The 16,992-nt window shown below is 40.4% G+C and overlaps 1 protein-coding gene across 4 annotated transcripts in view; it reads right to left on the bottom strand.

Annotated features, from left to right (window-relative positions):
* The window catches only part of ptprsa (protein tyrosine phosphatase receptor type Sa), a 246,696-nt gene that overhangs the window by 162,720 nt on the left and 66,984 nt on the right, over positions 1–16,992 (bottom strand). Inside the window, exon 1 of one of the 4 annotated variants that reach the window (XM_061824189.1) lies at positions 12,280–12,746. The exons of the other annotated variants lie outside the window; for them this stretch is intronic. The gene's annotated coding sequence lies outside the window, so the exon portion shown is untranslated. Of the gene's footprint in view, positions 1–12,279; positions 12,747–16,992 lie in introns of those variants that run through there. 4 annotated transcript variants of the gene reach the window in all.

The raw sequence follows: 16,992 nt of genomic DNA, 5'->3' as shown, positions 1-16,992 counted from the left end.
TCAGCAGAGGGATGCCAATTCCTAAATAAAAAATGTGGGTAGAATGATCCTGACTGCGTGAGCACCATAATACCACTTGTGATATCCCCAGTCCAATCAACACACAAACACACTCGATAATAAGCTAACAAGGTAACCTAAATGGGGTGATGCACTGGAAAAATAACTGATCTTGTTTGGAGTCAAGAGTGGTTTGAGACAGGCCAGTTGCGTCTGTCTCATTTGGCATAAAATCCCTTCTGAGCCCTGGCACAGTCCTCACCAGTGGCAGCTGGAAAGTGAGGCCATGGCCCTTTTGGTGATTGAAAAATTGGGAGCACCCCTGCGCATATAAATGGCAGTTTGGCTGTAGTTTAAAAAAAAAAACACTAAACCCAATCTGTTCCCTCCTATTTTGCCCTTATGGTGTGTCCCTCGAGGGCACTAGTTCAAATGTATTAGTGTTCCTTTATCTCCATGAAAATAGGGGCGCCTCTCCTCACTGTCTTGCTCCTGATTCTCAACTGAAACCTCAGAGTCTCTCCTGCCTTTTTTCATTGTTCTGCTCTATTCCTCTTTCTGCACTACACTCATCCAAGGCCAACGGAAATTATAGACTACCTCCATTTACAAGAAAGGCCTATTTTGGACTTCCATCTATCCATCCATCCATTCATCTTCAGTACCACTTGTTCTCACTTGGGCCACAGGCAAGCTGAAGCCTATCCTTGGTGACTCTGGCCGAAAAGCAAGGTACACCCTGAACTGGTCACCAGCCAGTCACAGGGCAGATATGAGCAAATTTGCACTCATGTAGGCATGTGCAACCGTAATATATTTAAAACGTACCTGTATGCATCGAAGAGTGTTACAGCAGCTTCAAATTCTTACAAATAATCAATAATTATAATTACCCACACTATTATTAAATTACACAACATTGATTGGTCATGTAAATTTTTAAATTTTTTTTGGACACCATCCCCCCATATTAATCCCAACTCAAAAAATCTTTATACAGTATAGGAATTGGGACATCCACAATGGGCCCATGAGCCCATAGTGCTGATTTAACCGGGTTCCAGCAGGGTGTTGATTAAAGTCCATAATAATCCTGTGGACATGTTCCTAAAAACATTTTTGGGGACAAGTCAGCGGTCCCATCTATCGACCACCTGATCAAACATATCCACAGCCAAATCCGGGGAATGGCAATAGTTGGTTACTCTACAATTATCTTTGCCAATTCTGCTGTCAAAACCTATTAGAATTGTTTATCAACGATATGAAGCAGTTTGGTATCTGTGACACAATTCACATAAAAAAAGAAAGTCAGCATTCAATCAAAGGAATCCAAGAAGGGATGGGGTGAACCCCCTCCCTCTGGTCATGTTTTTTCCCCCTTTATCTCTGATTCAAATAGTTCTCCTCACTTTTCACTACGGATTACCTTTTTAATTAAGCTTCTGTAAGTGACATTCTTCTGGCAAATTGGAAACAACACATTATTTGACATGTAATGTTCACTACCACCACAAATGCAATAGGTTTCTAGTTGGTCCATGTACCACAAGGAAATCATAACTGTATTTTAGATAATTCTGTTTTCTAAGGAACTAACAATCCAAAGGCAATCAAAATCGAACCTCCCACTGCATAATGCACACTGATGTATAACACACACACCCCAAAGTTCACCTAAAAATTTTGGAAAACCCTTCTACCCAAGTATAATGTATTTTACGATGCATGATTATGCTTCTATCCGTATGATAAAAATGACGTATTATCGCCATTTTGTTGTTTTGTTTCAAAGAATGAAGCACTTTATTTGAGCATGTCTTTCATTTACTTGCTCTTATTTTTATTATTTTTATTGTTACATTTTTATTTTAATTTTATTTATTTTATTTTCTATTTTCTGGGGATTCCTCTGGAAGAGCTGGAAGAAGTGGCTGGGGAAAGGGATGTCTGGGTATCCGTGCTGAAGCTACTTGCCCCGCGACCCAAGCCGGAAAAGCGGCAGATAATGGATGGATGGATGCTCTTATTTTGAAATCACAGCCCTACTTTTGTTGAGTAAATGAAAAAACACACAGTTGTGCTCATGTTTTATTATCCATGCAGAATTTGCAAGATGGGTACAATTTTTTAAAGAAAACATAAAGCACCAGGTCAAACGCATTGAATTTTATTTTCATGGGATTAATATTAAACTGTTAGCATTTCAGAAAACCATTATCATTAAACAAAATACAATCATACAGAAAATTAAGATGATTATTGTTCAATCATCACATGTATTTAAAAAAGAATAAGATTTCACAAATTCTGACAGGGTACTGTATATATAAATTTATGAGCACAGCTGTATATATATCCAGTTATACTGTACATACCCCTGTCATAATGGAAGGAAATTGTAGCCTCCACCTTCTCCATAACCTCTGTGTAGCAGTGAAATATTGGGACAGAATGTCATTGGCAGAATGTCTTTATACACAAGAAACTAAGGTATTATTTTCCTTTGTGACAGAAAATGGGTTAAGTCAGCAGACACTCGGCAATAGTAAGCATGTATGTTTGACATTTTTCTGTCATATCCGCAAATACACAGCCTTGATTTAATTAGTCTTTTCAGCATGACAACAATATAAGAGAAAGAGCTAAATGTTCACCTTGCAACAAAAATAAGTACTAGATCTACTTTGCTTGCTTTAACTTGCAACATAATGGATACTTCCTGTCATCATTTACATGCAAAATGTCACCTTCTCTATTTCCAACCACAATGAAGGTTTTTATGCGCTCTACTGCGATGCGCTTCACAAACATTTTCTTCCCAGCTCTGAGATCCACAGTGAAAAAGTGTGAGGCTCTTCAATGCATTTTGCCTCTGGTGTATTCTCCACATTTCTCTCTCACGCACCACTGGTCCACTGTAATTTGTATATCCAGTCTATAGTATGTAGGCTTTGTTTTTATCTCACTGAAAGATGAGGCAGCATGCTGTTTGAAAAGAGGCTCAGGCTACTGAAGTTGTAATTACTGACAAGCCTTCATGATTGGGCTTTTCAATGCACAGTGCTATAGTGCCGTGGGAATGTATGAATGTTAAATAAATGCACGTAGTGCGTCAAACTGCATAGAGAGAGGGTGAAATATGGATTACACCGAAAATGGCGTGGGAACAAGCATCTTCACTGAAACGAGATGGTGGGATCTGCATACAATGCAATCCTGGCCCTGTTCCACAGGCAGCCATTTCTGTTAAGCGGCCCACATTCTGAAAGCCCGCCATCTTTCATAAACTGGGACACGTATCCCCTGATGCATAGGTATGAACAAGAAGCCTGACAGATAGGTAGTTGCTCCTCCTTAACCCTGGCAAGTGCTGACTGGTGCGTCCCTCACATCCTTCCAACTTTCTTCTAATCTCTTCTCTTCCTTGCTGTACTCCTCTCCCCAATCCCCTTCTCCAACAAGACTCGTGTCCACGGGTGCCCTCTCTTCTTCTCTTCTCAGAGGCTAATGTTTAGATGTTTGCAGTGTGCTCAAACACACAAAAAAACCACACACACACTTACTTGTACCCATCAATTATCTGCCTACTCTTCTTTTGGCTACTCCACTTCCCTTTCTCTATACAAAGAGCCCCCACCCCCCAACCCACCAGCCTGCACACACATGTTCTTTGTAGTCCCCTTCACTCCCACCTCCCACCCCAAGGGCAGCTGAGTGCCCTCACCCAAACACACACATAGCGCCAGATGTCCCAAAAGTTGAGGCGGCGCAAAATGAACAAAAGGAACAATAGAAACGAGACTTTGAGGATTATTGAATGTTTATGAGCTCACTTATCTCTAAGGTTTTAATGCCATGTAACAATCAGTAATAAAATATTACTGGATTCTAGTCGTAGAGTGTCAGAGTAATGGAGCACTACTTGTAATTGTGACATAGCACCTATGAAAAATAATCCAAAATTATGTTTTTATTTGGTACAGACTCTAAAACAACAGATTCTCATATGCTACAATGGGAACAATTGAAATGAATTTCAAAAGGGACATGATTTAAAGGTGTTTGTTTTTCTTGTGTAAGCTTGCAATATTACTCTTCATTTTTTCCAACCCGCCTGCGCATTGTTAAGCAGAAGCACACTCAAAGATCAGAATTTACAGTTCTCAGCTGTACTGCCGTAAGCACGACTGAACCACTTTGTGGAATAATTCCTGTAGGTTCTTGGTGGCTGGCCCTCTAATCAAATATGACTCTTCCATTAACAGTTGGTGACATTACTTCAGAATATACTACACGTTCAACTGACCAAAGAGCATATCAGATTTTGTGTTCAGGGGATATTCAAACACAACACACTCCTGCTGACTGACAGATTGACTGTCGTAGACCCCGGACCAAAGAACTGACCTGCTTTGCTACTCAGCTGTCATGCATTTAGTCTTGGCAAGGCTCAAAATGTATTGCCTCAAGTGGGTTAAGAGGCTAAAATTAGAGGAATGGTTTTGGGGCAATTGCTTCCCAGATACACACTTCATGCAGATGGCTCAACAGGCTGGCATGCACCATCTAACAGCCCGCATGAGCTGCATTTAAATGAGCGAACTGCAACCTGCTCTAGCCAATCAGGCAAAAGAACTGGAGGTCTTTTTCAACCGCTCCCCAGTGCCACATGTCTGGAGGCTCACAGGGGTCACACTCCCAGGGCACAGGGCAACCTTTCCAACCAGACATGGTTTTCTTAGGAGGAGGAGTCAGACCGCCCAAGTGTAATGCTGTGCATCAATATGGGGCAAGCCAGCTGGCAGTAACACTTATAGAAGCAGCCCAACTGCCGGAGAGGAGAATATGGAGGTGGACAGAGGACTTGAAGACAAACAGGGAAAACATGCCCTCTTAATGCCTATCCAAGAAGGGGTGTTAATTACCTCTCACAAAAAACAGCTCATATTAACTGCATAACTATTAGGATGATGGGATAAGGCCTAGGGGAGAAAATTAATTGTACCTTGTGGACTATAAAAAGAAAACTTTGCACAATATTTGTTGGGGAGATTGTATGAAATAGGAGAACGTCCACAGAGTTACTTCACATCAAAAGTAAATTTGCAGACCTTGAGATGATTCAACTCTTGTAAAGGCCTCTTTATACTCCCGCGGTCGACAACGCCCGCATTGCATCACCTACGCATTACCCCACACAGAACCTCTGCGTAACTTGCCGCGCACTCATCAAAAAAAGTTACTGAGAGGAGAAAGCCATGGAGATCATCTCTGTTTGGTTCGTTTTAGTTTCATGCTGTGATGACGTACAAACCTCCCAGTCACATATACCACCTACGTCATCGAATTCTTGATTTTGCACGACAATTAAATGTGTCGGGTGGTCATTTAGGTCAATTTGTTCAAGCAGACACTGTTCCCCGGTTTCCATGGTCGATGCTTTGTTTCTTTTGTGGAAATGAAAGTAAAAATGGCAGCACATTTTCAAAACTGCACAGATGGGTTACACTCGAGTGTAAAGGTAAACGATGCACAGTGAGCAGTTCTTCTCCAAATCAGAGGTGTCAATACATTTGGTATTGACTCGGATGATACAGCGTGGGATTTCCTCAGGACATTTTGCTCATTACAGACAGCCGTTTTTACTTTCCTTTCCGAAACAAGGAACTAAACAACAATGGCACCCGTGTAAGTGTCTGCTTGAACAAATGGACATAAATGATCAGATGATAAGTTTAATATGCTGTTGCCACCAGATGAGAAGATTAATTATGCTCGATCCAGAAAGTAGCGGCATAGGTGGTACGTGGAGCAGGGAGCAACAGAGAGTACTTCATCACAGCATGTGACTAAAAAGGGCGAAACATGAGAGATGAGCGACGCGGCTCTCCCCGCGCAACAACTTTTTTTACGTGTGCGCGGCAGGCAACGCACAAGCTACGCAGAGTTACTGCACTTGTGACCCCAAAAACTTGATGGAACATTCTTTAAGTCAGTCCTCTGTTTTCATTTCAAATATCTGATACACATGCACACACACATATACATAGTGGTTATATAGTGCAATGTCTGATGTTCCTGGTCACATGCCAGATTTTTGGAAATTTAAGAAATTTAATTAAAAGTGGTTCTGGTGCTACTTAATTGAAAAAAAGGTAGGGAATAAAGGAGGGGAAATAAAAATTGGACTAACAACAACCAGATCAGCATGATCGGTGTCAATCGATAATTAGTATTTTATGCTGATCAGCTCTGTCATAATTCACTGATCCAATCAATGACGTCATTGATCAGCTCCGTAAAAGACAGTTACTTGACGTTGCCGTCATGTTCAGCACTCACTCAACATTTTAAAAATGTACGGGTGTGGTCAGTCATGGTCGCAGATAAAGTTGCGGGTGTGATTAGGGGTAGAATCTCAAGACCTTAAAATAATTTACTGGATTAATATAACATAACTGTAAATTAAAAAACAAGATGAACAAATACGAAACTAAAATGGAAAAACAAATTAAACTCAGAAATTATTATTTCCAATTTCAACTGATATTGGTCAAGCATGATATAAAATAGTAAAATTCTGCATTACTAAAAATTCTTGATCTGACCAACTTTATCTGAAGAAACTGCACTGGCCTGTCAAGGAATAAACACGAATGGTCTATACCCACAATGTTTTGAAAATGCTGAAAGTTTAGTTCAACATAATCGGCATTAGTTAGTGTCAGCAATCGTGATGCATTGTTATAATCTTGCGTAATTTACGGTGGTATCTATTCTCAATCCATTGATGAAAGTTAGCAGTAGATGATCTAGATCTTCCTAAAGCATGTAGAGGGCAAAAGTTTTCAACTTCAAGATAATGCATACCACAGGTAAAATTTAGATCAAGTCAAAGTAAATCACAATCTCGTAACAAATTGTACGTGTGTGATTTTTCGTGCTCGACTGTGGAAATTTGCGAGCGTGGTGGCGTGCGATCCCGCTCGTCAAATGTGAGTGACTGTGTTCAGTATATTATGGTCCAAAAGCTTGTGTATGTTTAGCCTTCTCGCATGTATTTTGACGTAGCACTGTTAAATATCTGACCACCAATAGTTATTTTTTAGAATATGTTGGCAACGAAGGAGGGACAGTATCAGACTGCAAGACAAATTTGGTCTTTCACAATTGTCAGACTACTGTAATAAAATCTTGCATTCCGATATCACTGCATCACATCTTTTATGATAACTGGGCTCCACCTAGTAAACTCAAATACAACCGAATACACTCGTTATGATGACAACAGTATGGGGCCGTGCAGTGTGCTCATAAGAAAAAAATGGGGAAAAAATTGTTGGGCATCCCTGTAAACTGATGAAAAGATGTGAAAAAATCTAGTCAGGGAGGCCCCCCAAGAGGTTGACAGCTACATTGAAGAATTTCTAGCAAGTACTGGCTGTTAAATTCAGGTGAGAATCTCCCACATTCTTCATTGGCCTTGGCCAATGGGGTAGGGTGGGAAGATGGAACACTTATATAACAAAGAAAAACAACGAAGTCTGGAAACATTTTACGAAAACAAATCTCCCAAACAAATGTCCATACATCTTCTTGGATGTCAAAACAATTGGGAGCCATGGATGCAGACTGAAAAATTAAAGTGAAACCCCTGCAGTTTGAGAGTCAGCCTAGTTGTGATGAGGCCTTCCTTACACTACACTATTGTAGTCTATAGTCAACTACAGATTCACGTTCACAGACTATAACGCAATTGTTTTACTTGACCTTGACCTCAAACGCGTGTTTGATGGAAGAACAATCTATTGGAGTGTTGTATGAGAGGGTTGGAGCAATTTCACACCTCCAGAGTGGTCTGCTAAGGACCCAGCTACCAAATTTAGACCTGTGGAGTCAGAAGGAGGCTGAGTGAATAGTTGGGAATGCTTGTCTTGTGTTTCTACCAGAGCGGGCAAGGTGAACTGTAAGTCTACATAGTACAAAATGATCCAGCTGTATAGTTTATTGTTCATTTAACCACAATTGCATTTTAAATTGCTATGACTGCAATGTTCTGTTTTTCTTCTATTACCACTGGCTAATTTGGTCTAAAAAAAAAAAAAAAAAAAAACAGCACAAATTTCAAGAGTCGTGGGAGCGAGGGAGCCCATTGCAGCTATCATCAGGCAGGAGGGAGGGCACACCCTGAACTGGTTACCAACCAATCACAAAACAGTGAGGCAAATTAAAAAAAAAAAAAAAAACATTCGCACTCACAATTACACCTAAGGGCAATTTAGACTCTCCAATTAATGCATGTTTTTGGGATGTGGGAGGAAACTGGAGTGCCCAGAAAAAAACCCACACAGCCACGAGGAGAACATGCATACACTACACAGGTAGGGCCTGGATTTGAACCCAACTCATCAGAACTGTGAGGTAAATGCTCTGACTACTTGCTGCACCGTGCTGCCACAGCACAAATTATTGTGTAAAATTCTAGCATTTGTATACAAACACCATGAGAGTGTACTTTCAAAGGAATCTTTGTAAGGAGCAATCCACCAACCGGTGACTAAAACCACAGCCGATGTCTCAATGACTTTCATGGTTGGATAATCTGCATTTCGTACTAGAAGTTCAAAATTACAGTAAGTCCATGTTTGTTGGCAATTGTGTCTCTTTTTTTCCTCTACTAAACATGGATGGAAAGACAGCTCACAGCTACCTTTCATAATGCTTAGAAAAACGTACTGCCTTCAAGGTAGTTTCATGTCAACACCTTCAACTTTAACTTAGTATGAATGCTGCATCTCATGGCCACTGAAAAACTGCAGGAAAATCTGAGTTATTGCTAAAATTACTCAGCAAAAGTGGAGTGCCCATTACTTTCCTCATGCACTTAACCTGCTTTGTTAAATTAGTTTTTAAAAGTATATTTAAAGAAAAACAAAAAAGAAGAACATTATTTAAAATGTTCATAATTTAGTAGTGGTGGTTGTGATTTAGGAGGTAATGGCTGGCGTTTCACTCAATGTTGGGAGTCCCACCCTAGCCTGGATTCTCAGTGCCTTGCCATGTTGCCCTGTCTTATACTATCACTACACTCTGAGTCAACAGATTCTATGTGTGTCTGTGTGTGTGTGTGTTCCCTCAATTATGGTTGTTTTTAAGTCTATGAAGCACTTTGGGTTGCCTTTTCTGCATGCGAAAAGTGGTACACAATGTTTTTTTTTATTTCTGTGATTTGAATATACAATTCAAGTCTCCATGTTTTGTATACACGCAGAATCACAGTGAGTTAGCATCATAGCCATTTCTGTTTCATACACATACACATTATGTGTGATGCTGTATGAGCACCCCATGTGAATGAACGCCAAGGGAGGGTTCATCTCCAAGGGGAAAGTAATGATTCCATGCTGTACAACCCATGCCGCTTCCCGTTTCCAAACTGCACTAATTGCACCTCATGTTACTGAAAGAGCACTGATTTAGCTCTCTGGGCTAATTAAAATGAATAAACACAATTATCTTTGAGGGCAACATCACCACTGTTCATGCACATAATTTCCCTTTTCCTCTTTGCAATGACACTCACTTCAGAGAAGCTGTTATTAGCTGTGTTGCTACATCAAAAGCATTGTGACTAATTGCAAAACACTTGATGCCACCCAAATGGCCCCCAATTTGGATTTATGTGAACTGAACAAAGCAAAGCTATGAAAGTTTGACCATTAAATTGTGAGCGTAAAACCAAAAGGAAATCAATTATCTGCATGTATTGTATCATGGAACCTCTGAACAGCCCATGAGGATATAGAATTTGAATTTGTACGTGTTTAAAAGAAAAAAAACAACAACAACAAAAAAAACCCCCTTTGAGTCACACAAACCAGAGTTGAAAAAGCTGAACTGTGTCACTATATCCACCATCATTTTACATTTTATTATGATTACACTTGTGTAGTATGGAACATGACTCAATTTAGCAACACACCTTTGACTAAACTTAATACTGATTGCTTTTCTTGACATATTGGTATTGATGGTCATCTATTTATATTAACTTATACATCCCACATTTATGAAAGTTATTTTTAAAATGTTATTTAAAACACTGTGTAGATACTTAAAGTATGATGTTGGGCACAATGCTACACTACAAGAGATTATTTTGAATTCAAGTATTTCCTAAATTAGTTGGAAAAAAAATCCAAGGTCAACCATCTTCCTTGAATTGACTGTGGTTGACCTCAGTTGCTTTTACATTGTGGTTACTGTGCTTTTTTTTGCGGGGGGGGGGGGGGGGGGGTTCATCATTGGATTTTTTCCTGCTGTGAGTCTTTCTGTGAAGATATGAAGTTGCTTTACTCCCTGTCAGTTTCAATTACAGCAGACTCTGCCCATTGGATGTCATTACAAATAGTGTAGACAAGGTTCTGTTGCGATAGTGCAAACTTAACAAACAGGTTGCAAAGAAAATGAATTTAAAAACCCAGAGGATGGTCTCACTTAAAGACTTCTGTTAACTTGACAGAAGCGGGTGGGGGAAAGAAGTCTTATGCAGGGTACAATTCAATTAGCTTTTCCTCACCTCCAGGGGAAGGAGCTCTGGGGAGGAATCAAAAGTTTTTCCTCCATTAAAATGACTTTTCAAGGATGTAATGTTCTCACTCTTCATTACCTCTGCCTGCAAGGTTGGAGCTTATAAATGCATTGATCTTCTATTTCTTTTCAGCAAGAGGAGATTAAAAAAACACAAATGGCACTGCAAATCTTTTGTCTCTCCTGTCCAGTTATCTGACAGTGATCAGGGCTGATAAATTGTTCAGTAAAGGGTGCATTAAACACCCAGAACAACACTTGACGCACAAGCCTCTATGTACTTGATGTCTATTTACTGTGAACTACGAGAGTTCTTGTTACTGACTATCAACATGCAATTCTCATTAATTGTTTGTTTTGTTTTTAAAACAAAAAACTAGATTGACTGAATACTGGAATGCATGAAAAATGAGGTGGAATTAAAACGTAACAACTTGTATTGTACTTTTAAATATCTGATCTGGGGGTACTAACTTTACTCTGACATTCATTGTTCCTCACAGAAGTCTCTGCGTGACCCTTTCGAGATACTTTCCCGTTGTTTTAATTACGGCCAGGGACAAAAGTGACAGTGTTTGAGCTATTCTGCATGTCAGCGTTGTACCAAATGAGTTGCATTAATCTTTTTATAGCTTGCAGTTGCTATTGGGGTTAAGGGCCTGGGGAATGAATGTTAAATGTTACGATCAAGTTGAGATTGACTTCAATTCAAATTAGACTCACTGGAATGTGTCTAACTTTAAAAAACAAGAACAACAAAAGCACATCCACATCTGGCCTGAGGCTATATCTGTGTATATCTACCTTTTTAACACAGTTTGAAAAAAGTTACAGAGACCTTAAAATAACGGATAACTTATAATATAAAACTCAGAAAGACTCATACCCGGCCTTCATTTCATACATTCTCCAGTATCATATTACTACACTAGCAGCTCTTTAACATATAACTTTCCTAAAATTACTACTGTAATGTACTTGACACTTCACCTTTACAGCTTACAATGCCCTATAAAATGAACCCAGTTTACTTGGGGTCCAATAATATGTCTTGAAAATGAATACAACAATAGAGACAGTGGACAGTTGAGCAACTGAAGTTGTACATCAAGCAAGAATTTACCCACAAAGCCTCAACAATTAGTGTCCCCAGTTCCCAAATGCTTACTGAATGTTGTTAAAAGGAAAGCTGATGCAGTGCTAAAAATGTCCCTGTCCCAGCTTTTATGGAAGCAACCATCAAATGTAAAATTAGTTACTATTTGCGAGAGTAATAATAATAACTCATTTTTTACAAATAGGTTCATCAGTTCGAACATGAAATATACTCTCTGTGGTCTATTAAATTGAATATAGGTTGAAAAGTATTTACACATGATGGGTTTTTTTGGGGGGGGGGGTTTACACAACATCCCAATATTTTGCCAGTTCTGTACCAACCAATGCACGTTGTATCTGTAAGCCAAGAAGTTAATTTTTAAAAAAAAAAAAAAAAAAAACATCAGATAGAAACTGAGCACCGTGGACAACTGCGTCCAGCCGTCCAATCGCGTTCTGTGGATAAAACGCTCCTTGACAACCTTTCTCCTCATTTCTTCACATGTAGACATTGTTACCGATATAAAGTTCACCCACCAAATCAAAACGTGACATTTTGGGACTTAATGAGGAAAAAAGTAAACTTACTTGAACTCTCAGCGATAAATATGAGACAACCCCCCCTTACGGGGGGGGAAAGGCCTTTAAAATCCTTGGATCTCTCTTTGTGGGGAAGCGATCGTACTTCTCTTCAGGAAAAGCGACCGTGTGTATCCTCGGAAGATGCAAAAAAAAAAACAAAACGGTGTATTCCACTTTTATTTAAGCAAAGTAGTCAATAAACTAAAGGAGAGTGTTGCGTAGATAAGCGCAATTTCCTTCTCCGATCACGGGCTCCGAGGCAGAATCTTCTCAGTGAAAGAAACCTAAAAGTAACAAAAATAACCCACGTAATCCGTGCGCGACAACGCCGCGCGTGGATCTGCAAACGTCTCCTTTCTGCTTCTTTCGTTATCTCCACGTCGCAGGTTTGGAGTCTTTTCTTCCTCAAATCCACCTCGCACGGACCGACTGGGGGGTTGGGAGACAGGAGTCAAATGCCCCCCCCCCACCCTCACAGCTACCCTCCTCCTCTCAGACTGAATGAATATACGGATCCCTGTGCAGCGTTCACCGGCGCCTCATAAACTTCGTCCCTTCTGCTGTCTTCACTCGTTAAGTCAAACACTCGGTGCGTTCAAGTACCTTCAAAGTTTCCTCCTCAGTGTTCGTGCTATAAAACCGTAATATAAACGTGTTAAATTAATAGGTCTCTGCTAAATTAATAATGGTATAAGACTCGATTTTCTTCGCGTGTACGTGTTGTTGTTGTCGGGTTTTTTTTTTTGTTTGTTTGTTTTGCATAGAACCTGTGCATTGGATCTTACCACATTTTGGAAAAAAAGTGTATGATAATGATATCGCTTGAACAGTAAGTGTATTTCATACACATGACACGTATAGGGAAAAAGATAATACCTGCCTCGGGTTTACTTAAAAAGGGCAATTTCTGTATGACAGAAATTCACTTATGGCTGGGGCAATCCCGACCATAAGTGAAAATCCGCGATGGAAATTATTTAACTAAACTAACAGATGCTAACGAGGTTTTTCAGCAAACTTTTATAACAGTACAAAAACGTTTCAACAATATATTGAGAGACAGAAAGAACAATAGATACAGTAACACAAATATATTGTACAAACAGTGTAGATAAGAGTAACAATGAAAATAATATTTTTGAAAAGAATCCTTGCTATAGCAGTCCTGTGATAACTGAACCGGAATAAAGTGGGTGTTTAGTGTAATCAAACCCCAATATATTGTGTACATTTAAAAACAATCTTTTTCAAAATAATATTCACGGTGGACGACACGGTGAGTTAGTCGTTAACACGTCCACCTCTCCGTTTGAATCCGAGCTCCTGTGAGATACAGGGATGTGTGGAATTTGAATGGGTTTACTTGGGTTACGCCCGGTTTTTCCCACATTACAAGAACATGCACATTAGGTTAATTGAAGACTAAATAACTGCTAGCTCTGAATAAGTGGTTCTTTATCTATATGTGCCCTCTGATTGGCTTGGGACCAGTACAGGGTGTAAATAATTACATCCATCAATTTTCTGAGCCGCTTATCCTCACGAGGGTCGCAGTACTGCTGGACCGGTGTGACAGTCTAAGAGCTCCCCCATGCTGAAAAGTCCCCTTGTGATTAATGCGCATGCGTTACTAACAGGGGAACTCTGGGTACAGAGTAGACAGTTACTGGGAAATGCCTCGCTATCAAAGTTCCCCTTCTTCTACATAGAGCAAGCTAACATATGTTATATCCTGACCGTAACCCTAACTTAAAGGTCAAGTGTCATCCCTATAAACATTAAAAAATAGATATTGTAATGAAAAATACATATAATATTATTCACTTCAAAGTCTATACGAAAAAATAAATAGGAGCGGAGAGCGCGTCATCCATGCGCAAAGTTGCGGAAGTGTCTTTCGACGACATCCAAGTGGTTCCGCCCCTTCTGACACGGAAGCTTTTTTCGAAGAAGAGAACATCACACAACCGAGTGAAGTTACCGGGGCAATGTTACCCTATTGTTCCGAGCCATATTCAGATGATATGCGATCACGGCCAAACCGCCTCCCCGTCTGATCCACTTCCGCGGTGGAGATGAGCCATCGCGGTCTGAACAACACTGCCGACAATGCCGCACTCAGCCACGTGCAACGATAACGCTGTAAAGCGCTCCGGCTCGGCGGTATTGTTCACCGCGGACAGCGGTGGCTATGAACAACGGCGAGCCTGACACCGTCTGACACGCACATCGACATATTTAGCATGCCTGTCATACGTACGCGGATCTTTTGTCACGTTATGAGAGACCGATTACGTGCTACGCCCCAAACTATTATTTTTTTTAGTAGCTGTATTTGGAACCCACGAAGCTTTCGTCCATTCCATTTTGCATGATGAACCGGGTCTCTTGCAAACTTATGAAGGGTAAATCCATCCTCCTGAGCGTTCAAGCAATGTCCAGCAATGCAACGAGCCAGCATTTTGGCAAACACGAAGGAACAACGAGCTACCTTCCCAGAGTCCACTTGAGGGCGGTCCTGCCACATACGTCACTTCCTGCTTCTTCTCAAAAACAAATCCCTTCAGAGGATTTTTATGGCGTGAGTTACAAAAAGCTGTATACGTCAAAATAATGTTTTATGGTGAAAAAAACGCATGGGTCCATGTCGGCTGCCGTTTTTTCATTAAAAACACACTAAAAATCATGCATTTTATGACAGTGGCCCTTTAACCTTAAAACAAAAGTATACACATCTGTACATTCGCTGTGTTTGTCTTTCTAAGACGTCCATAGCGAACATGAATACTCTGCGACAAGTTGTCGAATGGCACACATTGAAGCATGGATGCGGATGCTGGAAGTTTACAAAATATACGCGTGTGCGCATTAATCAAAAGAAGACTTATCAGCACTGGGAGCGCTCAGAACATCACACCGGGATTGAACCCTGGTCCTCAGAACTGTGAGGCCAACGCTTTACAGCTGCTCATGCAAATACATTCCTGCATGTTTTCGCCACAAATATATATCTGCTTAAACCCTCTGGTGGTGAGAATACAGTGTACTCCACTGAGTCATTGCAGGACTTTCCACACCTAAGCCATGAAAAGATGTGCTAGCCACGAGCAGGCTCGCTACCTAACAAGGGTTCATGTAGCCACAAGTTGCCCTGCCATATCTTTTGCTTCTTCAAATTCACTGAACGAAGCAAAGTAGGATCGCTTGATGGAAAGATTATCCTGGTTTATCAGCTCGCCCACATGAAGAGGAAATCTTGTAGTTTGCAGTTTGGCGGCACTGGTTAGCACATTTGCCTCACACTCCTGAGAGCCGGGGTTTAAATCCCTGCCCCGCATGTATAGAGTTTGGTTGTCCTTACGTGGCCGTGTGAGAGAGAAATTTCCTCAATACCAAGAACAGTGCATAAATATTAAAAGGTCCAGTATTTAGACTTGGTTTTTGGACTTAGTTTAAAAGTTTAAATGTCATGTCAAAAAACACCTTGGTTCAGTGTTCAAAAAAGGCCTCACTGACACCGACTTCTGTGCTCTCTGTTACCCAGTTTTCTTTTTTTTATCTGCTTTTTACACCACACTATTTTCTCTGATTGCTTGTCTCCATGTCGCTGAACCTGCGAGAGCACGCTAACTTGAGAGCGACCAGAGAAGGCGCGGTGACGTAGATAAGAGATAGAGACGTAGATAGAGAAATTCGAAAGGACCTGATTTCAGTCCTCTTGGCGGATAAATGTCTCAAATGTAGGAGTGCTTTGATGACATTCATATTTGACCTTTTTAAAGAAGTATCACAGAGACGATACTACAACCCAAATACTAGAAAAAGTGGGTTTGGCAAGATAAGTCTCCTTTAAACAACATTCCAGTTCAACTTCATGCTGCTCATTCGTTTTGCTCCAAGTCAGAAGAAACAGGAGCTCACATGGGGGGTGCGGGGGGGAGCAGCTCTGAATGGCTGCTTCAATTTGAATTCGACCAATGATAGCTGTTGTTTGTACTGTCCAGCAAGAGGGAGGTCGCAAACACAGTCGGACTCAAGAGTCATCCATTATAGCATGATCTCAGCGCTGTCTCCCACAAATCAGTTATATCTAAAAAAATAACAGCCATTGTAACTCAAGTGAAATATAAAGCCAAGTTACTCCTCGTAATATCCATTTACTGCATACAATTCACAATGTAATGCTTACCTGAACAACACAACCTGCCTGTGACAAAGTTAATGGAACATTCTGGATGAACTACACAGTAGAACTCGGAAAAAAAAGAAAGAAATTCAACAGTCTGTAAAGGGAGTTACAATTTATGAGTGCATTAAATGAAAGGCCCAATCTAAGGGAGTGCATGGCAATATATTTTGTGTGAACTTTTCGAGGAATGCAGAGAGTAACGGATGGGAAGATGCCATCTTTATAGCGGCAGTCTTTTTTTTTTTTTTTCTGGCAGATAGCCAACTTGAGCCACAACCAAACCTCCACTGTCTCCTTTATGCCCTTTATTCAAAAGCCAGCGTGACATGTAACACACCATAAAGAGCTGTTTTTAAAAAAAGGCGCAAAGAGCTCTAATCAATTTTATTGCTACCAAAAAAAAAAAAAAAAAATGGTATTTATATTATGTAGGTTCCTCCCTTGGCTTCTTATTTACACCACAGCCGCTCATTTAATCTGGCCGGTAAATCTCTGCAGCAAACCAGAGGTCTCACTGTCATTCTCCCGGT

This window comes from Syngnathoides biaculeatus, chromosome 7 (genome assembly GCF_019802595.1).
Source record: "Syngnathoides biaculeatus isolate LvHL_M chromosome 7, ASM1980259v1, whole genome shotgun sequence".
In the NCBI taxonomy this organism is placed as follows: domain Eukaryota; kingdom Metazoa; phylum Chordata; class Actinopteri; order Syngnathiformes; family Syngnathidae; genus Syngnathoides; species Syngnathoides biaculeatus.
The sequence above is the reverse complement of the archived record's forward strand: the minus strand, read 5'-3'. Positions and strand labels throughout refer to the sequence as shown.